Genomic DNA, 23,957 nt, shown 5'->3' on the forward strand with positions numbered 1-23,957 from the left:
TTCATACTAAAGAATGATCCATTAAAATAGATGACACTTCGCTACTTTTACTCGATGACTGGAAATGCAATCAAATGACAAAATGTATACAGAATATCTGACTATATTTGATTTAAAGAAAACTATTATAAAATCATGATTATGATTCATTTTAGCAACTTAGCACGATTATTAAAGCAGCTATTAATCAAATGATTCCATGATGATCTACACAACAAATGGATATAAGAACAAAAGGTGACAGTTAAAGAACTTAAGAGTATGACTTAAAAATGCTTTGACTCGTGTACACTTGATTTTAATATATCAAAAATAACATGAATGTTAATTTTAGTCCTATGTTACTTACCGTGATCTACCAAAGTACAAAATGCACCTCTGCAGTTTTTACATTTCTAAAATTGTAGTTTTTATATCTGTATTCTCTCTGTACACTATTTTGAAAAGTGTCAAAATAGTTGTCTGTTTAATAGTATAATATGAAGAAAGAGTGTATCACTAAAATATATCTAATTGGAATTTATATAAATATAAATTTACACCCCTCCATAACACACAGCTTGAGGTACTTTCCTGACCATAATAATAAAATTAAATATTATAATTAGTATACTCTGAAACTAATGAAGATGAGAATCATAGATAATAACATTATTATTAGACTATTACTGATCTTGAAGTTCAGTCATCTGGTTTTTGATCTTTTGGAAGCACACTGAAAAATATTTCTTGAGCCTTAGAAAATATGTTAAATTTATTTTGGTGTAATTTAATTATAAATGATAAAAATCCAAACCAGGCATTTTGGGGACTTTATTTTCTAGAGCACGTCTGTGAGTAACTAAGGTTATTTCACCAGATTTTAAAACTGAACATGTTTGAACAAGCTACTTCTCATCTTAATTTTCAAACTACAATAATGGCATGTCTTGCAAATCTTAATGCCAATTATTTCTGTCTGAATTAACTTGCAATCTTTATTGACACACGGGAAACCAGGAGGTTCTTTTCTCACTGATGATTACATTGTTCTGGTTGTTAGAATTATAGTGTCTCTGTTTTGTCCAAAGCCAGTCAGAGCAAGTTTTTTGAAGTTGGATTTACGACTCCCTCATTGTCACCAGTCTACCAGGACCTCAACAGTTGTGACCAAAGACTCTTCAACTTACATTTTTAGCATAGTAAAAGGAAAGGAACATCAATGGGGGACCCTTGGTACAAACAAGGTCTAGGAATATTTATTTGTAGGAGAGAAACTGTGCTTTGTTGCTATGTGCCATTTATTTAAAAATTAAAAAAAAAAAAGTAGACTTGCTTTAGCTTTCAGTTTTCTCAAACAGAAGAAGTAGAGAAAGTATGTCTCTCGAATTTTATGCCAAAGAAAACAAGCCTGTCCATTTTAGGGGATAAAAATTAGACTATTTTTGAGTAAAATTTTTCTGTAATAGTTGTCCCCTCTAACCTTTAAGTCACCGCTTCTTTTCTTACACATGGATACTTTTCCATTGTGACTTTACCTGTCTCTCTTCCCTCCCCCACCCTTCTCTCGTTCTCTTTCAAAGCATTTTTTCAATCAGCACATGAGGTTCTGAAAGAAAATTATTTAGTCTTGGCTTTTCCCTCAACTTTATTCAGCAAAGCTACTGACTTGAACAAAAGCAGTACTGTACCTGCTCCTGGCCGCCAGAAACAATGACGAGCGCCTTGATAAGATTAGATGTAATTTTAAATGCAGCAGGGACAAAGCCTCCTTCCCACTAACCCCACTCGCAATCCCCTACTGTAATTCCACCACAGTGAGCAGTTGAAAAATCCCTGACCAGAGCCAGACTGCTTGGTAAGCGCCACCTAACAGACATAGAAACATGATCTGCATCATTTTCAGGCTTGGCAGACATTTTGTGCATAAAAAAAAAAAAAAAAGAAAAGAAAGAAAAGAAAAGAAAAGTGGGGGGGAAGCCCATCTCTGAAACCAGACACAAGCAAGCTTTATATATTCCCAGGTTTAGAGTTTTAAGAAGAACTTAAATCTGAAATATCAAACAGGAAAAGAGAGAAAAATATGTTGAAAACATGTATCAAATCAGTTTTACAATTAGTTTTCTGTTTAAACAGCAGCTATCCCTGTATGTCTAAGTTTGTTCCATGGATTGTGGAGTGTTTTGAGTGACTGAAGTAAGCACAATTGTTTGTGTATGGATCCAAGAAGCTAGGTGCCCACTGGGCATTTTTTTAACTCATAAAAATTAACTTTTTAATTCTGGAGTGTTAAGAGTTCTTTCCTTTTTCTTCTGTCCTTTGGGTAAGAAATTTGACCGAATATATTCTTTATGTGTAGGTATTCTATTTGTTCTGGCCATAAAATCCTGTTGATTCTTCTTTCCTTGTACCGGTATGCAAATAATAATGTTAATCATTGTTGTCTTACACTGTATCTATTTATCTATCATCTATCTCTACCTATCTACTCTTTTCATAAGTACAAAACACTAATTATTAGATTTTAAGAGGAAAAGTATACAGACAACAGTAAAATGTATTTGTTTCATTAATTGTACAGACACAACTCATGTGCCCCACACAAATGCTTTTAGAACAATATAGTATTTCAATTTTTATGAAACAAATCATTTAAACTGCATTATATAAACTGTTTTTAATCAAAGCTGACCCCGCCATTTCATAATGTGGATAAGATCTCCTTAATTTGTCAGTTCAAATGCATTTTTTTGTGCGTTAAATGTTCTTTATAGGGGGCATGACTGCATGCTGAAGAAAAGTCAGATGTTGAAACTGGATAAAGAGTTTTAACTGACTAAATTTGAGAGGCTTACTAATCTCTGAACTTCTGATCCCTTAGTAGTAGGTATTTTTGAGTTAATACAAGAGGACAAATCTCTACACTCGCCTAGTTATGGAAATTAGTGGTGCTCTGAGCACGGAGCCTACCCATTAACCTGACAAATACGCTGTATGTGTGTGCCGTGATTGTCCTTGTTTTTTTGTCATAAAACTTTAGAAATCTGAGAAAATACAGTTAGAATCTCAATTTCTATTCCAAGCCCTCCTAAACTCATATGCTGTTTTCCTATGAGAGAAAAGGAAACCTAAATGGTAAGAATTTTCACAAGACTTCATTTAATTAGATTCCACTAAATATTACTGAAATGTGTTATTATTCTTGAATGTAATGGACTGTATTGATTTTTAAATTGTTTTGGCTGGAAAGAATTTTTTTTGTTGTTTGTTTGTTTGTATTCCTTTGTCTCTTTTCTTTTCTTTCTTTGCTCCTTGTTCTTGTTTTTGGGTTTTGTTGTTGTTTATTGTTTGTTTGGGTTTCTGTTTTGTATTTTGTGATCAGCCAGTAGTGGAACCAAATACTTTCTGTGCTCTTCTGTCTCTCTTTTGTGTCCTCCTCCATCTGTTCCTGGAAAGGTGTGGCTAGAAGTAGCCAACCACGTTAATGTTGAGAAAAATGGTAAAGATTATTTTCCTTCTGATAACCTCTTCCCAGGTGTTTAGCTGCCTCTGTGTATTGGTGGATCCTCAGCAGTTCTCTTGAGTAGTTCTTTTTTTGTTCCTCTCCTTCCGCCCTTCCTCATCTTACTTCCTGCAGTGCACTGGACACTGTGTTAGGGGCCAGGGATTAACGAGGCATGAGTAGGACATAGTTCCTGCTCTCAAGTTGCTCACAGCCTGGTGATGAGAGACTCAAGAAAAGACCCAGTGGCTGCTTCCAGCTTTACCTTCTCACCTGCCCCTGATCAGAAGCAAAGCTTCCCATTTTCCCATTCCTTCTATCCCCCAGGCAGCTGGGAAACAAATGCAAGCTAACTTAACCTTTGAAACTTAACCTTTAAACATGTTCTCATCTCAGACAGCTTTTGCATTTTAACTTGGACCTGCAAAAGTTGGGTGACTGCTAAGGATTGATAAAAGGGAGCCATCTTTTGTGTTAGAGAACCTTCCTCAAAAATCTCTCGATAATGACCAAAATGTATTTATACTAGGGTGGACCTCATCTTCTTGGTCCAGGTTTATACAAATCCATCAGGATTTCAACTCAGAGAAATTCATCACAATAGAATGAATTTACTATTTTTTCATATTTATCATGTACAGTATACACTTTGTATAAAAGAAAAAGAAGCAAAGTTACTATTTATGCCAACACATTTTTATCATAATCACTTTTAGACATATATTGAAATATTGTTTTCTGTACTACAACATATCTTTGTAAAAATTAGAGATGACCTCCAGTTTCAGAAAGCCAATACCTAGCAACTTTCTGACTCTTTCTAGTGTATTCCTGCTACCATTATTTTAAATCCATAATTAATACATGTTTGTTGACATAAGATCACACTATTCATATAAACAACAGGAACAAAAAATAAGAGAAAACAATACATTTTTATTATGTTCTTAGTATTGCAAGACAGCAATTCTTAACATCTGCTTTCAACTTCTTTCTATCCAAATATTTTCATATTTTTCCACAACTGAGATCATAGTGTTCATAGAAGTTTTAAACCATTTTAACTTACCAGTATGTCACAAATATTTAAAGTTCACTGAAGGATTATGCTTACTATCTCTAAAGGTTTCATTTTTAAAATATCTGCATTGCGTGGATGTAGAATTTATTCAAGATTACCTTTTGTTTTTTTGTCTTCTTTCCCCTTCTATTATACGAACACATTCTCTTTTGGCTCCCTAACGACCAGCCTCCAACTTTTTTTTTTTTTTTTTTTCCCCATCCTGTCCCTTCCAAATGGTTAAGTTTTCCCTTCCTTTATCTGCTTGTCTGGAAATTGTGTTCACCCTATGTGACTCAAGTGATAGGCCTTTTTCTCAACAAAGTCTCTGGTTCAGCCTTATCCTCTGCATACCTATCATGCCTTATGTATACTTGCATTGTGGAATTTATCACACACAATATGGAATGGCATTGTCAGAGATCGGACTCGGTAAGGCAGGCTTGTGTGCTAACAGTACATTCTCTTATGGGTCTATGTCAAATGTTCTGGGCAGAGCAGCCTTTGATGGCAAAGACTGGAGAGCTCCTTACTTGTCGTGGAAAACAGAGCATCCTGAAGCAGTGGCCTAAATTCTATAATCTGGCTAAATTCTATAATCTGCATGTGTCCATTGAGCCTCATGTGATAGACTCTGAACCCAGATCATAGCAAGGGTCCAGGCAAGTGCAAATCTGATGGAAGGATTTTGGTTTTTTCCGAAGAGACTCTCTTAGAGGAAGAAATTGCAGCTCCCCAAGAGAAAAGTCATTTATTAGTAGAAAGAGCCTGATTACTGGGATCGAAATGTTAGAAGGAGCAGTGGGGCTGGTGGGCCATGAGCCTTGGCTAACATGGCTGTGCCTGGCCATCTCTCCTATGTGCCGGGAAGCAGATGGCTGTGAAAATAAAATAACTTGTGCCACTAAGGACCTAACGCTTTTGTTCTGGAAACTGCCCTGAAGGGGTGAGTCAGATTCACAGATAAAAGATCACAAGCGGGGGGGCACGTGGGTGGCTCAGTGGGTTAAAGCCTCTGCCTTCATCTCAGGTCATGATCCCAGGGTCCTGGGATCGAGCCCCACATCGGGGTCTCTGCTCAGCGGGGAGCCTGCTTCCTCCTCTCTCTCTATCTGCCTCTACTGTGACCTCTGTCAAATAAAAATATTAAAAAAATAAAAAAAGGTTCACAAGCATGGGTGCAGCCTGTGCTGTGTTGAGGTCCCAGTGCAGTTCGCTCTGGCAGGTGGGAGCAGTGGTGAGACGCGGCTGAAGTCAACTGGACAGAAGGAAGGGGCAGGTGCAAAGCCGGAACAGTGAGAGCCTCCAGAAGAGGGCCCCTCCCACTCCCCCACTCGGGCCACTGACTCCTGGAGGGATCCCAAGTGAAGATGGTTCTTCCTCTCACTTGAGCGGAGGGGTTCAGAATATGGCATTTGGTATGATACACAGATAAACATAAAAAATACATCTTTTTTTTTTAAACTGTTTTAGATATTTTATTTATTCATTTGAAAGAGAGAGAGAGAGCACAAGCAGAGGGAGAGGCAAAAGGAGAGGGAGAAGCAGATTCTCTGCTGAGTAGGGAGCCCGATGCGGGACTCTATCCCATGATCCTGGGATCATGGCCCGAGCTGAAGACAGACGCTTAACTGTCTGAGCCACCCAGGCCCCCATCTTTTTTACCCTTGCCTATTTCTAGCACTTAATTCAGTGTCTTATAGATACGCCTTAAATTCACTTATTTATTGAACCCACAGACCTAATACATATCTGGCATTATTCTAGGTACTAGGACAGAAATGGTCAGCAAAAAACAGTTGTGGTTATTGTCTTGGAACTAAACATTCCTTGAACTGGAATTTAAGCAAACAGATGAACATTTCATTACTTTCCTATCTTTTCATGCAGTCTGTTTTGAATGATAGTATCTTAAGCTTTAATGTCATTTTCATAATACACTCTTTTTTTTTTTTAAGATTTTATTATTTATTTGACAAAGAGAGATCACAAATAGGCAGAGAGGCAGGCAGAGAGAGAGAGAGAGAGGAGGAAGCAGGCTCTCTGCCCAGCAGAGAGCCTGACATGGGACTCGATCCCAGGACCCCGAGATCATGACCTGAGCCGAAGGCTGTGGCTTAACCCACTGAGCCACCCAGGCGCCCCTCATAATACACTCTTAAAAATGTGGAGGAATAAGCAGTTCTAAGACATAGATAACCCAACAGGTTACAAATGATCCTTTTTAGGTGTTGTTAACTAAATTAGTACTCGGCATATACGGTACTTTTCCTAAGTCACTAGGCCCAAGTGACTTGCTCTGGAACCCTAAGCTGTAAGGAAAATGTCTATGTTGCGTATCTACAGCACAACTTATTTGGAACTGTCATCCTAAATCTCTTTATTTTGACCAGACAATTAAGTATAAAATGAAGATGGATAATTATTTTGAACTGGATTCTTTAATAATTGCTATTGATTTCTTAAGGTGTTCAAGATAGAATGCTTCGCCTTGCAAAAGAAGAAAAGTTGAACAAAAGATTGTTTCTAATGTCACTGTAGTGTAAAACTAGTAGATTCGGCTAAAGATGGAGTTTTTCAAAACGAGTGAACTGCAGAGTGTTACTGTTGCCCTCTGTGGACAGATCACAATCGTCCTCCACAGGGCTCCACCCACACAGGAGATGGGGACATGCATGTCGTCCTGGACACAGGCGGCAAATGGGGTTGTCCAGACAGCAGAGACAGCGCGCAGCGGACTGAGCCCTCTCGGGCTCTCATTTGTGCATACCGAATGATTCCAAAGAGTCTCTCTTTGTTTCTCACTTGAGTTCTGATACTTTTAAGTTCTAAAGTCAATGAATTTTCTGTAATCATAATTATAAAATGGACAATAGTTAGAAAATGAACAAAAGCTACTTCTTTTCAAAAGTCTTCACTCCTGAAGGTGGCTTAATCACAAAAGTAGCATGTATAGCATTTCGTATTTTATAAGGAATAGTCACACTTAATTTTTATAGCAACGCCACGAACCCAGTCATATTATCTTCACTTTATAGGTGACAAAACCAGGCCAAAGATATTTGGTAATTTGTCCAATGTGACTAAGACAGAGCAAGAATTTTTTAGTAATCAGAAACACATTAAAAAAAAAAAAACACCACTTATTTTACTCCCACATTGGGCAAAATGTGATATACTTCTGGGTGGTTTGGGGATATGCCTGTGACATGAATGGCATGACTTCTGTGCACTAAGACTCTATTTGAATAGAGGTAAAGAAACTACTATGTCAGACATAGAGCATCATATTAACAGTGCAAAATAATACAGTGCAAGTTGTACGCATCACTTCGGAGGTCTCATCAAGTAGTGCCATAGCTCACTAATGTTAATGCTATTAATACTAGAGATACCGATTTCTCAAAGTGCAGGAAAGGTGTGGGCTGATCACCTTTGAGTCACTAGAATTTTATCATAACATAATAGCAGAGGAACCAGAAAAAGGAAGAAGGCTGTCTCTGAGCACTAGAAGGGTTTCGTGGAGAGGCTTTTTCCTTTATCATTTCTAATTTCATCATTATGATATGAAAAGGACAAGAAATTCAACACCACTAAAAGGCAGAGAGAGGGAAGAGAGAGAGAAGGGGAAGAGACAGAGAGGGAAATAGACTCCTCGCTAGAGAGAACAAATTGATGGTTAACAGAGGGGGACGTGGGTGGGGGGTGGATGAAATGAGTTAAGGGGGTGAAGGCGTGTCCTTGTCACGATGAGCATGGGTTAGGTTTGGAAGTGTTGAATCACTGTATTGTACACCTCACACTGATATTACTCTGTTACGTTGTTCACTATACTGGCATTAGAAAATTTTTCTTAAACCACTCAAGTTTTACTAAGGAGATGATGTTTTCCATATGAAAAATCCATGTGCGTGTGTGTGTGTGTGTATCTTTTAAATAAGTATGAAAGTTATATAAATACATCAGATATTAAGGCAGAATCTTTCCCAGTGTACAGTTATGAAGCCAGGGTAAAAAGACGAACTCCGTGTACCATGCCTTCTATCCTCCCTCAGAAGGAGCTTGGAATAAATAATCTAAGGGTGCATTTTCCCTTCGAGGAAAACCTTGAAGAAAGAGAGAATGTAATAGCTCACTTCCATGTAATGCAAAGTGATACTTCTTCAAATAGAGGTTTTAATTTACAGCAGACCTATAGCATCTATTTCCCGCAGGTATAACACTGACCTACACCGAGAGGCTCTGAGATATCTACTAATTAGGGACTAAAGTTTTTGAAGAGAAAAAGATTAGTGAAGAAAAAAGTTACCTACATCTTTCAAGCCCTGGGGCAGCTCCCGTGTACATGGACAGTGATGAGTTACACAGGCCAAAGTGTCTTTGCTTGCCGTTCTTAGGGAAATAATGGAAGTGAGTTTTGCTGCGATAAATTTATTTGCATTTAGACTTTCTTCTTCACAACTTCAGTTGAAAGAAATCCTCATGAAGGTTTTAACAAGGAAGCATGTTTACATTTAGACAGTTGATGTGTGACATTTTTTTCTTTCCTTTATTTTTGTAGAGAACCATCGCACAGACTGATATTGCTTACAAGGTCAGTTGATTGATTCATTCTTCAGATATTTTGTCCAGATTCTAGCTGGTAAGCCCCAGGGTAAGAATTTGTTCAAGTAAAACAGGAATTTCTCTAAGCCAACATTTGAAACAATTATTTGCTTGAATCCCACCGGTATTCTGAATTACAACCGTAGAAATGAGATATTTTGGATGATGTCATTGTATCAGTATTTTAAAAGTTTTTGAAACGTTAATGTTTTCAACAAGCATCACCTTTTTAATTAATCTTAAGATTCCATGGTATTTTACATTATTTACAACCACTAGGTTGTCTTTAAAAAATGCTGGCACTATGTTAAGTGAAAGTCAGCAGAGAAACTCAATCAGACCTTCCCACTTGAGTTAGTCTGCGTGTGAGTTCTCCCAGGCCCCTTCACTACTTCATCTTTTGGTTTTCTTCATGTGCCTAGTGACATAAATCAAACTCCTTTTCTAAGCCATGACATTTGGAAGGACATATGAGATATACTATTTGTAAAAGAATTCTGAAAAAGATGAACCCTTCATATATAAGTGATATAATTATGAGATATTCAGTTCAGCTGTTGGTATTAACCAGACTGTAATATGTAATGTTATTGATGCTATCAATATTAGGTATTTATTTAAAACTAAAAATATACTTAGAGTATGGAGGTCCCAAGAAACAAAATGGCATAGTCCAAAATGCATAGACCTCATGTCAGGGAGAATATGGTTGAAATCCTGGTTGCTAATTACTAGTGGAGTGATCTCAAACAAACTATCTTCTCCAAGCCTCAGTTTGGGAAGGAAGTCGGGTCCACTGTTGGCCATAATAGATTTTGACTACTCCCAGGGATAGGTACTTTTAGGAAGTTGGTTAATGTATGAGCACAGCAGTTATTTAACTAATATCAGGTAATGTTTGTTTCTTAAAAACAAACAAACAAACAAACTATGACTATTACAGTAATCTGAAAGAATTTATGCACCTCAATGTATTTGAAATAACTAGGAGTGCAGTAATATATGGCTTTTATTTTCCCTAAGAAAAAATTTTAGGGTTTTAAATTCCCTCAGAAAGATTTGAAGGATTAAATATCCAGATATTAGCCGAATTGCAAAGTTTTAAAAAATAAGATATTTAGCCAGACAAAGGAGTACAGGATTGCCACAGAGGAATGGCTGTAATGTTTTCCTGGAGGTGAATTAAACTGTTTCTGGTGTTCCATACTAATTTGTACACAGAATACATTTTCAGTCCTTGAGATTTTTAGGATAAGGGTTTTTATGTATTTACTCTTTACATAAATGAGAATTATATGCTACATTAAATTATTATTGACTGTCATTAGTTTATGGTGAGTAGCTGGTCTGACTCATTCGTCACTGGCTAACTTTAATAAGTTTTTCTTAAATTATTAAATTTATTATTAAACTTCTGTAAAAAATGTTAAGTGATGTATTTTTTCATTGTTAGGTTTCTGAAGAAATGAGGCAAAAATCTCTTTCTGATAATAAAAGTGATCTCGTGTGTTATGTACCAGTGTCATAAAGGTGGTAGAATTCTTACATATTTTTATTATTTTTGAATATTTTGGGCCTTTAAAAAATTTCATTTCTATACTCTTGATTTAAAACTCAGAGTCAAAAATAATGACCTGTATTATTGAATGTCGTTACATTCTTAGAAATGGAACAAAAGTCATGCATCTTCATCACTTTAGAATAAGGCATTTGGGGATTCTCAGTTGTCCTGACTATTTGGAGATTATTTATTTTTGAAGAGGCTCACTGAAGCTCTATGCTAGGTTTTGTGAAATATGAAACAAACATTTAGTGCAGTTTTAAAAATAGATTTTTAGAAAAAGGGACTCAGCTGTGAAAGCTAGTTCTAATGGATAAGCATTCCCATAGTAATTTTGGTGATTGTAGATGAAGTTTAAAAAAAGAATGTAGAAAACTAATTTTGGGGTGGGGAATCACTTTATACACTTATTCAATGTGTCCATATAAGATAATGAATAATAGAGGTAATGGAAATATCAAATGTAATCTTAGGTTGTTCATTGGGTACAGAGAAAAATTTTAGCATTTATATAGGAATTATAACAACAATGGACTCAGTTAAAGATGAAAGGATTTCCCTTGAATTGGTAATAAAGAATATAATGCTGCATCTACTTTTTGAAGGCTTGGAGTTAGTTACTGTCAAAGGCTCAGTGATTCAAGCAAACAGTGGAGAAATGGCATTTTGGTCCATAGCTCTTTCTGAGAAAATGCAATAGATACTGTTTTACTGATGCTTTCTTAAAATGTGATATCATTCCACGGATATGCTTTTTGTAGGAAGTAATGATTTATACTGGAAATGAGCGGACCCAAAAAGAAGATCTTCATGACTCGAAAGATGAATTCTCTGAATAGATGCTATGCAATATTTTTAATGAAAAAGGAGCCATCATCTTGCTGATCAGATTCAGGGTAAAGATGTAGCTAACATAAATTCACAGGGGAAGCTGAGTTAAAGCAAGCACGTTTCTGGGGGTTGGCATTGCAAGGTTGTTTTCTTCCCTATTGGGCAACCAGAAAGAGGGTTTACTTCCAACTATGACTCTGGAGGACATTTCTTACAAAAAGAAATCGAAACATGCCTGGAAATCTTAAAGAGAATTAGACAACTTGACCTTTTCTTTTTCTCCATTTATTTATTTATTTTTTTGGTTTGTTTTGTTTCTTTTTTTGTTGTTGTTTTTGTTTTTAATCAGCTTTAATATTGTGGGCATATTCTCTGGGCTATTCATGTACTAGACACTTTAAACTATCTCTTGAAAGGATGTTAAATGAGAGTAAATAATACACAGCAGTCAGGACTCTGGATTATTTTTACTGTGGTAAAAGGCTAAAGTTAAAAATCCCCAATCATCCTTTCAATAGTGAATTGTTGATACACTCTTAAATTTGGCTACAGAAAATTAATACTTGCTGTTAAAGTTAAGTTCAAATAGCAACGAAATAATCGATGTTAAACTTAGAGATACCTAAGTTCAAGTTGAGGACCATTAATATTAGAGTCCAATCAACCCAGGAATAAACCCACAATTATATGCTCAATTAATCTTTGACAAAGCAGGAAAGAATACCTGATGGGAAAGAGGCAGTCTCTTCAATGAGTGGTGTTGGGAAAACTGGACAGCAACGTGCAAAAGAATGAGACTGGACCACTTTATTATACCATATACAAAAATAAATTCTAAATGGATTAAAGATCTAGATGTGAGACCTGAAACCATAAAAATTCCAGAAGCACAGATAGTAACTTCTTTGACATCAGTCATAGCAGCTTCTTTCTAGATATGCCTCCCAAGGCAGGGGAAACAAAGGCAAAAATTAACTATGAGACTACATCAAAATAAATACTTTCTGCACAATCAACAAAATTAAAAGAAGTTATCTGCAAATGACATATCTGATAGAGAGTATGCAAAACATATGTCAATATTTAAAAGCTAAATATTTAAAAGATGGTGACTTACAAAACTGAGCACCCAAAAAACAAATAATCCAATTAAAAATGTGCAGAAAAGATGAGCCGACAGTTCTCCAAAGAAGACATCCAGATGGCCAACAGACACCCCTCATCATCAGGGAAATGTAAATCAAAACTATAATGAGCTGTCATCTCACACCTGTCAGAATGGCTAACATCAACAAAAACAACAGGTGTTGGCAAGGGTATGGGAAAAAAAGAACAATTATGCACTGTTGGTGGGAAGGCAAACTGGTGAAGCCACCATGGAGAACAGTATGGAGGTTCCTCAAAAAGTTAAAAATTCAACTACCACATTACTGGGTATTTACCCCAAAATACAAGAACACTAATTCAAATGGTAACATGCACTATTATGTTTATAGTGCATTATTTACAATAGTTAAGAGAAGGAAGCAATATAAGTGTCCAGTGATTAATGAATGAATGGATAAGGAAGATGTGGAATATACACAATGGAATATTACTCAGCCATAAAAAATGAAGTCTTGCCATTTGCAATGACATGGATGGAGCTAGAGAATATAATGCTAAGTGAAGTCAGTCAGGAAAAGACAAATACCATATGATTTTACTCATATATAGAATTTAAGAAACAGAACAAACAAGCAAAGGAAAAAATAAGAGAGAGACAGATCAAGGAACAAATTAATTATAAAGAACAAACTGATGGGGGTTAGAGGGGAGAGGGGTGGGGGAATGGACGAAATAGGTGATGAGGATGAAGGAATACATTTGATGAATCATTATGCTGTACTTGGGAAACTAATATAATAATGTATCTTAAATAACTGAAATTAAAATAAAACTTAGGAAAAAATAGAGTCAAATCACCTTTTTCTAAAATAAATGAACATTGTTTTAATGAATATGCCTATTTTATAAAAGTAACTGATCCAGAAAAAGTGAACGATGCATATGTGCTTTTCTAATCATTTTAATTGAATTTTAAACTATTTTAATTCACTAATGGAAAGAGACAAGGTGGCATATTGGCATGTTTTGTCTTTCTAGTTAACAGAGCAATTTCCAATAAAATTATTAAAGCAAACTTTAATTATTTTTGAAAAATATATTGTTACAAAATAATCTTAGTCGTCATACACTGAACTTAAAATTGAAGTTTGTTTTTATAAAAAATCCAGACCTTCACATTTCAGAATGACAAGAGGTGACCAGGTCCGGTAAATGACTATCATTTATGAGAGATGACTTGAGGATGTAAACCTTTAAATCTAAGTCAGGCATAAAAAATATTTTGATATATAAACTGGTTCATTTTTTTTTTTACTTCAATTTTCAGAAATTAAAGACATCACTGCAAAGAGTAAAAAGCATTTTGAGTATACAAATAAAGATAGAAAAAGACAAGCTAACAACAGGGTGCATAAAAATCTACTTACACACACAGAGGCACACAAATCTCTTTGACTAGTTATTTAGGTAGCTGAGGCTTACTCGTTCATTTTTTAACCTAACAATAAACATTAGCTTCAGGGACTATTATATTCAGGGACCTTCCCCTCAGGCTGCTAGTTGTGACACGGTTATTAAACTAAACCCATTTGTTCTTTTTAGAAGAGCTTCTAAATATCTGTGAGTGCTGGTTAAGTACTTTCCAAGTGTAAGTGAGGCACGTCAAAAGACAGTGGTAGAACTAAGAGGGACAAAGGTTAGTATCTAACTTAAGGTAACTAAGCTAGTATATATTTTTAGCTCAATAAGTACTTTGACCTTCACTTTACAATAGCTTACATATTTTTACCTAGAGAATAAGCTCATTCTGCATGCATATAATCTTGCCCCCGTGGATAAACTAGTCTTGTGCATAAATGATTCCTACACTGCATTAGTTTTAAGAGTTCAAATGGCCAGAGAAATTAACAGTGCTGTTAGTACTAAGTTACGCATTTAAACGTGACACCTTTGTCCTTGGCTATCATTTCCCAACGAGGTTATCATGGAAACTTTTTCATTTGAAAGAATTATATTTCTATCAGCTAAAGTAGCTACAACACAGTGTGAGCTGACATGCAACTCTGGGTCCTTCCATTCCTCCCTTCCTTCCTTTCTTTTTCTCCACCCCCCCCCCCCCTTTTGGAGTTCTCCTAAAAGATTTTAGCTATCTGTCATCAGGCACAAGTTTAGATTCTACCCAGCCAAAGCAGCTTGGAATGTGTTGGTGAAGAGGACACTCCAGACAGGACAATATGCTTGTCCACGGGGTGAGCGTGAAGAAGAATGCTAAGAGGCTGTAGTGGGATTGCTTTGGCTGGTGTGAGCCTTGGAAGGGAGAGTGGAGTCACTGGGAACGAATCCTGGTGCTGAAAGGGTGCACTTCAACCTTTCAGTTTGTACACAAGCCTCAGAGCAACAGCACTCTCTGGCAATTGGCCTTCTTATGCCTAATTTCCAACCCACAAGTAGGAGTGAGGTTGTTGAGGATATCCTCACCTTAGAGTTATTCACTTTGCATAATGACTCTACTTAGCACATTAGGAGGGAGTGCTGATGTCTAAGTGCCCATCTGCTTCCATAGTCGTTACTGTGCACCCTTCAATTAAGCAGTCCAGATACGAGTTCTTTCAAGATAAACTGAAAGTGATTATGGTGGTGGCTACACGACTGTGTGTGTAGATTTGTCAAAACTCATCTAACACTTAAAATAGGGGAATTTTATTGTATGTAAATTATACCTCAATAGACTAGATTAAAAAAAAAAGTTTAGGAATCTGAAAGTGTGAAGAACTGTTAGATAAAATAAGAAAGCTGCTGTCAACAGGGACATGGTAATTTCTGCTATTGTTACAGAAATAAACTTTTCTGAGTGCAGACTACATTAACCATTTGCAAGAAATAACAAAACCAGCCCATTATTGATGTATTTTATAATAATTTTGTAAAACAACATGGCTCCCTTTGTTGTCGTGGATTGTCTGGTGCACAGCACATAGTAGATACTCAATAAATACCAGTGGAATTGTTGATATCTGAATCGATGTTATGTAAGTCTCAGGTGTTTTGAACAATTCAGGGAAGCATGCTGAAGGAAAGATTATGTCTTGATTCATGAATAAGCCTTTGCCGATTTGTTTGCCTTCACAAAACATTTATTTTAAGTCATTTAAATGATGAAAACTAAAGAGGAAAAACAAGGTAGTTAAAAGGAATAGGTGGATCTCCTCTTTAGTGGAGGGAACAGGGTGGATTACAACATTTGGAGGAAAATATTTTGGGGGCGTGTGTTTGAGGCTGTTCTACTCATTTTGCAGCTCAAAGCAATAGTTAGGTTTGGCAATCAGCTGAGTACCTGACAATTCAAAACACAGGCCTGGATACTATGCATATGAGGAAAGCAACGCCTTTTGCCTTCTGCACTATGTTTAGCTCTCACTTAAACACAGTGTTGGGAAGGACTGGAGCCATCCATTTGAAATGTTATGTTTGAAACCCTGCACCAATGGAGCTAAATATTTAAAAGACTTAACTGACAGTATTTCTGAAAATATTTTCAAATTAAGCCTTGTGCCCAGAATGTTTCCAAACCGATGTTACTTACAATATATTTATCTTGTTTTCTTATAATGAACTCTTATTTTTTTTTTTTTTTTTTTTTTTCTTATTTAAAAAAGTTAAATCACTTTACTTAATTGTTATGTGAAAGCCATGTAGACAGAAAGGAAGGGAATGAGAATAGATAAGAATTGTACTCGTGGCAAGCCCTCCATGGCTTCAAATTTGGACTTACTGTTCTCTCCTACTAATTATGTTAACTTTCATCAAAGACTCATTTCATTTCTACAGTTTTCTCCATTATGCTATAAGCTGCTTCATGGCTCTCTGCACCACCCACAATATATAGCACATAATATGATGCTCATTGGATATTTCTGAAATGACTGAATGCATCTATTAACAAATAAACATATGCATATGTACAAATACTCTGGTTCAACACATCAACTCTTTCCATTTTCTCGTTTATCTTTGTGTTACTAGAACCCTCTAAGTTTACATTGAGCACACGACTTTTCACATAGTTTCCATTTCTCAAATTTTTCTTGCAGCTAATTTTGACCATAATAATAAATTCAGGTCACTCTGCTTTACAGAAAAGATGTCTGCAAAGTTTGATATTTCCAACTGTAGACAAACCATTGACCTTGGGTTTCAGCTTTTTTCTCATGAACTGGATCTCTAACTTGAGTGTGAGTCAGCTCCAAACATGCAGAGGAGGATTATGTTCTATAAAATGACAGAACATGAAGATGGAAGGAATATGAACCCTTGCATGACAACTTACAATGATCTTTAACCTGGACCATGCAAGTTGGGACAAGAAAGAGAAGTAAGCATCTCATTTGTTTAAATTATTTTATTTGGGATTCTTTGTTGTAGCAGCTTCACCTACATACTAACTAGGATATATAATTTATTAGTATGTATGGGTGACTATGTAATATGTACATGTAATTATATGCCTATGAATTGAGTTAAAAGAGAAAGAAAAAAAACTATCTATACAACCTTCCTTAAAAAAAAAACCAAAACCCCCCTCCTTTGTTATTACTTACTTCACACATGAATACATAATGCTTACATAATAATTTGGTACTTTCTAGACTTAAAAATAGAACACCGTGTAAGAAAGAGTTGAAAGTCAATTCCTTGACTTTGAATTTGTGACTTAATCTTTCTGGGCTTCATTTTCAAAATCTGTGCTTTGAGCTCTAAAATTTTGTTTATCTTTGAAATTCTATGAATTCTTCTTAATATAAAGTAAAAAACTTTTTTAAGAACTCCAATGAAATAACTTCTCAATGATCCTAGACACAGCTGAAGCATTTCCAAACTTCACCGGAGGACTCATTGGAAAGAACTGCATGATTACTTAGAGTATTTCCTCTGTGGTCAATCATGGACATGCAACCCCTATTCCATTATTTAGAAAGATGAATAAGAAGATTCCTAATGGTTATGTTAACAAGGTTTTTGCCTTTGCGATTTTTTTTTGGATTTCCATCTATCTGTAAGACCAACCCAAGAGAACTTACAGTAGTATAGATGTAAGAAAGGCAGGAATTAAGCTCTTCACTATTCTCATCTACATTTTGCTACTTGAAAATGTTCACATCTGGATTGAGAATATTTATTATACTAGTGAAAGTACCAAAGATTTACATTCTTTGTTTTTAGTTCACTTAATATTTTTCATTCCAAAATTATTATAAATATTTATAAATTTATAAAATTTATAATTTTATCCAAGGCCATTGTGGCATTTCAGTGGGTAATGCAAAGAGATTTCAGACATGCTTTCTATCTTTAAGGTATCTGCAGACATGAGAAAATAGAATACATACGAACCCACAAACATACAGATAAAAATGGAAGATCATATTACAGATCTTTTTACTTGAGGAGCTCAGATCTGAGAGAGATACAAGTGACATGGAGGAGTTTGTGGTCTAATAGTCAACATGGATTTGAAATGGACCTTGTGGTGTGAATAGGCCCTAACCAAGAGCCCTACAGTGTGGAACTAAGTATGGACAAGGTGGGGATGGTTACATCATATTTGCAAAGCCAGAAATAACCTGGTTTAATTGAAGAAGTCAGCTTGAGTAGGGCATATGTGAAAGATAGGCTTTGGGGATCATTTTGGGCTATATCAATTTAGTTCTGGAAATGAATTTAAAAAGTATGGATTTTACTTTTTTTTTTTTTTAAAGATCTTATTTATTTAATTATTTGACAGAGAGAGACACAGCTAGAGAGAGAACACAAGCAGGGGAGTGGGAGAGAGAGAAGCAGGCTCCCTGCAGATCAGGGAGCCCAGTCTGGGGCTCGATCCCAAGACTCTGGGATCTTGACCTGAGCCAAAGGCAGATGCTTAAAGACTGAGCCACCAGATGCCCATGATTTTGCTTAATTTTTTTAAAGAAGGAAAAATACATGAAAATCAGCTTCTTAGGAAGATTATTTTCAGACCATTATGTTAAAAGGATTAGAGAAGTCAAACTGAAGCCCAAGAATTAAACTGAGCAAAAATTGCAGTCACTTAGACAAGAGAAGTAATTTTAATCTAGAAGAAGTGGCAGAATGCATGACTTTGAGAACCCTATTCTGTTGACAAAAATTTTGAACTTCTTCCTTCCTTCAGTTTGTCCTTCCTTCCTTCTTTCCTTCTTTTTCCTTCCTCCCTCCTTCCTTCCTTCCCTCCTTCCTTTCTGTTTCTTCCAGGACAACTTTTTCTTCAGTCCTTTCACTGTTAATTCTGAATCCATCATAAGTCTTTCACATTGAGAATTCTTATTTAATTAGTCATACCAGTAAAAGTAGTAGTCGTCGCTATCATTTGATAATAACTTTTGTTTGATCACTTACATGTGCCATGTGCCATCTTTTTTTTAAAAATTTATTTATCAGAGAGAGAGAGAGGGAGAGAGCGAGCACAGGCAGACAGAATGGCAGGCAGAGGCAGAGGGAGAAGCAGGCTCCCTGCTGAGCAAGGAGCCCGATGTGGGACTCGATCCCAGGACGCTGGGATCATGACCTGAGCCGAAGGCAGCTGCCCAACCAACTGAGCCACCCAGCCGTCCCGCCATGTTCCATCTTAAGCAATTTACATGTAGTACCAAATGTAAATTGCATGATAAAACATATGAAATTGCCATTTTTACAGGTTTAAAATTATTGGAGAGTAGCAGTTTCCTATGGCTCACTTAATTCTCACACAACCATATGAGTTAGTTACTATTATTATTTTCATTTCCGTTCAAGGAAATGGAGATATACAATGTAAAATTTGTGTAATGTTGTAAAACTAGTATGTGGCAGAGCTAGGATTCAAACATAAGCAGTATTACTCCAGAGCTTGTGGTCTAAACCACTTGTTATCTGCTTACACTATATGCTTATATAATCCTCCCAACAATCTTAGGAAATACATTCTTATTTTACAGATGAGAAGAACGAGACCACAAAAGAGTAACTTGCCCATGTTATCCACATTAAAAAAAAAAGAAAAAAGAAAAAGTTCAAAATTTGAACCTCGTTCTGTCTGACCCTAGAATGTTAATGTTCAACCTCTTTATGAGGAGACAGGAGGCAAGATGAAGTCCCTGTTGACTCCCTATTGATACTTTTAAGAGATTATTCTAAACCCTTCATATTATTCTACTTTCCTGCTTAATTTATGAATTTTGTCAATAACTCAAAATCTTTTACATCTGTAATCTTTCTTGATAATGAAACTTGCTATCATTCTTTTTTGTGTTAACTAAACACTGCTTTTGACTTTAAACTAACATCAATTCTTTTTTTTTCCCCCCTAAATATTTTATTTATTTATTTATTTGACAGACAGAAATCACAAGTAGGCAGAGAGGCAGGCAGAGAGAGAGGAGGAAGCAGGCTCCCTGTTGAGCAGACAGCCCGATGTGGGACTCGATCCCAGGATCCTGGGATCATGACATCAATTATTTAATCACGTTTTATTTTACTTGTCTCTTGGTTCCTTTCTTGTTTCACTTTATATCCAAATCATAATGGATGCTATAGTTATTTCATATCTACCTTACTTATAATTTTTAATTTCCTCACCCATTGACACATGTGTTTCAGTTTGCCAGTGAATCCCCACCCTGGCTCAACCAAACTATCAATTTTCTCTAATTCTGTTCTCAAGCAATTTGAATATAGCTGGAGAAAATTACAGAACCATGTGGATTGACTTCAATATAAATATATGATTTACAATCTAAGTTGGACCCTTCATACTACACAGTAATCATTTTTTTAAAAAGTCATTTAACTTATCTCATTTGTATTCAAATTTCCAAAAACACATTGAAGTTGGCTTAAGTAATTTCTTCTCTTCTCAAATTGCCAATTCTTTTTCCATTCTTTTCAGTGTCAGTGTCTAATTCAGTGAAAAATGAAAACTTTATATTTGTTCAGTCTTAGGATCATGCTTGTTTACCCCTTTTTCCAACCTAATAATATTTCCTCAAAAGGTTTTCCCATCTTCCCCTCCCTGCAAAGATAACCCTTCTCCCAAAGTTTCATCCTCTCCTAGGACTTCGAGCATTAGATTATCCTTTCTTTTTTGAATCATCAACTCCCACTCATTTTTCACAAATCTCTTGTGGCTACTTAAAAACATACTCAAGGCTTCAGGCACTCCTTCCTAAAAAGAAAAACAAATCAGTCCTCGATCAGGATTCCATAATGACTTCTATGACTCAAGTTGCCAGCTCTGCCTCAGAGCCGTAAAGTGTTTTCCAATTTATTCCTGACCCACATTTCTTAGCTCTTCTCACAAAATGCTTCCTAGGTTTCAAATATTTCCCATCCCTTATCTGGTGCTCTGCTCTATTTGCAGCCTCATTTTGCTCTGGTCCCTTGTACCATGAACTCAGCTTTGCTTCAACTAAATCTATGGTGTGTGTGTGTGTGTGCGTATGTATGTGTGTGTGTATGTATGTATGTGTGTGCGTATGTATGTGTGTGTGTGTGTATGTGTGTGTTTGTGTGGGTGTTTAGACTCCTTACTGGAGAACTGACCCAGCCATATGAATGGAACACAGATAAATCTTTGACTACCTTCCACCCTAACTCCTTTCTAAATGAAGCTCTCAAATCCACCCTAAGTGTGATCTGCCTGGGTTGCCTACTCTTAGTCCATCTTTGATGTTTTATTCTCTTGCAATCTAGTTTTCCTACCATTATCAATGAACTTCCAGTTGAATTCCCAAATCAAGTTCTCCCATTTAATTTCTTTCTTCTCTTCCTGCTCTGTAGTCAAGCCATCCTCCAACATTTTTCTTTTCTGGATTCTTTGATAATTCTCTCATTTGTTACTCAATACTGTAAAAAATTGGAGCATGTTTTATATTTTGGGCAACAAACTAGATTCCAGGGATGCAGAGTTGAACCAGGTACATTTCTTGTCCTCAAGAAACCCTGTTCTAATGAGGGAGAGAGCTAGGAAAGTGAGCATTACAAATAACGTATTGCTATAATAGGGCATGAAGAGTCCTAAAGTGAATATGGTAATACATAAAGGATGAAAGGACAGTTTTTTGGGTTGAGAAGGCTTCTTATATTTCTTCTTTCATCCACATCCACTAATTTATCTTCTCTTTCTGCTAGTTAAATATCAGCACTCTCCGAAGTTACCTTTTCAACTTTATGCCCCCTTCTTTCCTAACACTACCTTATCTTTTCTTTTTAAATATCATCCATGTGCCTATGTTACCTCACTTTAATGTCTAATTCAATATTAGTAACTTACTTCTATCTGACAAGTTCAAGACCTTTTGTTGCCTCTTGCAATCTTTTCAGTATCTTAAAAATATACTTATTGATTGCCTATAAAATATGTTTTTCCTCCTGACATGCTTTCCCTGGATAATAATAGCCTTATCTATTCAATCCCAAAGTTACCGACCTCATATTCATCTGGAATACCACACGTTGTTTATGTATTTGGATCCCCAATTAGGTAATGTATTATTTAAATACAGATTCCCTTCATGTTTGATTGAACTCTGATTGGAGTATTCAGGGCTTAATGATGTTTATAAATGACTATATAAAAATGAGGAAACACATCAAGAATTGTCAACAACATATTAGAAATCCCAGATGAGATTTAGGTTTGAGTCTTTGTAATGGAGGAAAAGTCATGTCATCAATATTGACTGAGGGAAAGGCGGAATATTATTTTTAGGTTTGATATATTGGTGAGGTTTGCAGGTAGAGAGATTCATGTTGTATTTGGAAATACTGTTCTGGAATTGCAAAGAAGTTTAAGAACAATCACTGAAGAAAAGGATGGGAATGGCACCTTTAGAACTTGTATGCAAGGAAATAGAAAAGGGTAAATGGCTCAAAATTTTAAAAAATGATTAATAGCAACATTTTGGTACATAGAGACTTTTGGAGGGATTTTACATATCTAGTGTTCGGAGTCAAAGTTGACTATCCAAATGAGAAAGGCCCTGAAAGTTTGTTTAAACAACTCAAGAGAAGCAAAGAGACAACTGTTGAACTGGAATAGTGTCTTGTCACAAAAATCAGAGCTGATAGGAGAATGACTAATCTGACTAATCTGGCAAATCATAGTGATGTCCCCTCCTGACTGTTATGTATAACAGCTAAGACAATAGGCTTTGGTAAGGAGATAATCAACCACATTGAAAGAAATTAAAGCTCAATGGATGAGGTGGAAAAGAAACACCAACTGAATGTCCATTTGATTGAGTGGTCTTGTAGAACAAAATTACAGTAGAATGATAGGGGTAAGGGTTAGGTAACAGGTGGTTAGGGAGAGAACAATGCTGGAAGTAGTCAACGTAGAGCACAGAATTTTTGCAGAAAATTTTGCAGAATATGGAGGGAGAATACAAGATATTACCTTGAACAGTAACAATGTCAAATATTTTAATTTTATTTTAACTTCTTTTGTTTCTTTCCTTTTTCTTTCCCCCTTTTCTTTCTTTACTTTTATTTAGTGGGTAGAAAAGGGAATCCTACTGTGTTCACAGGTAGATAGAAAGTAAGGAAGAGAAAGGTGAAAAGAGGTAGCTGAGCAGGAACCAAATATTAGTGAGTAGCTATCTTGGAAGGTGCTGTTGGGTTAAAAGTAGCCCAGTTGGTGTTGGGTAAGTCTATTCATAGTGCCAGGCTGCAAATAATTCTTTCTTGAGGGCATAATGCTACCTTGGTGACCTGAGTCTGGGATTCTAAGGTGATTTTTTTTCTTACACGGGGGATGTTCAAACATGTAAGAGACCTAATCCTACTGCTGAACTTTACATATCTTACTTTGTGGTTTTAAGGAAAACGAGCCAAGGCAATGAATAATAATATGGGTTTCACAGTTTGGATGCTGGCTATGCACATAAACATGTTTGCAATTTTGACAATTTTATCATTTATTTGCTAACAATTTGTTTTGGGAATACGAAGTTAATATTTGCTCAGGGGCAAACCATTGGGATTTTATTAAGTGTAATAAAATAATTAAAATCTTCTGCAGAAATCGAAAGAATTACATTTATATTTTATTGTGAATTGCCCTTTTAAATACTAATTCATTGATGCTAATATTATCTATCAGCTTTTCCATGTGAAAACCCTCTTAAAAAACAGAGAATTGACTGATAGTATGTTTTCTTGTATTGGCAGCATTCCTGAATTTGAGTTTAGGAGAAAGTTTTTAAAAATTCTTTAGTCAACATACATTTGTATGTCTCCCCCACCCCCGAGGATTTCACAAA

Source organism: Mustela lutreola, chromosome 5, assembly GCF_030435805.1.
Source record: "Mustela lutreola isolate mMusLut2 chromosome 5, mMusLut2.pri, whole genome shotgun sequence".
NCBI lineage: Eukaryota > Metazoa > Chordata > Mammalia > Carnivora > Mustelidae > Mustela > Mustela lutreola.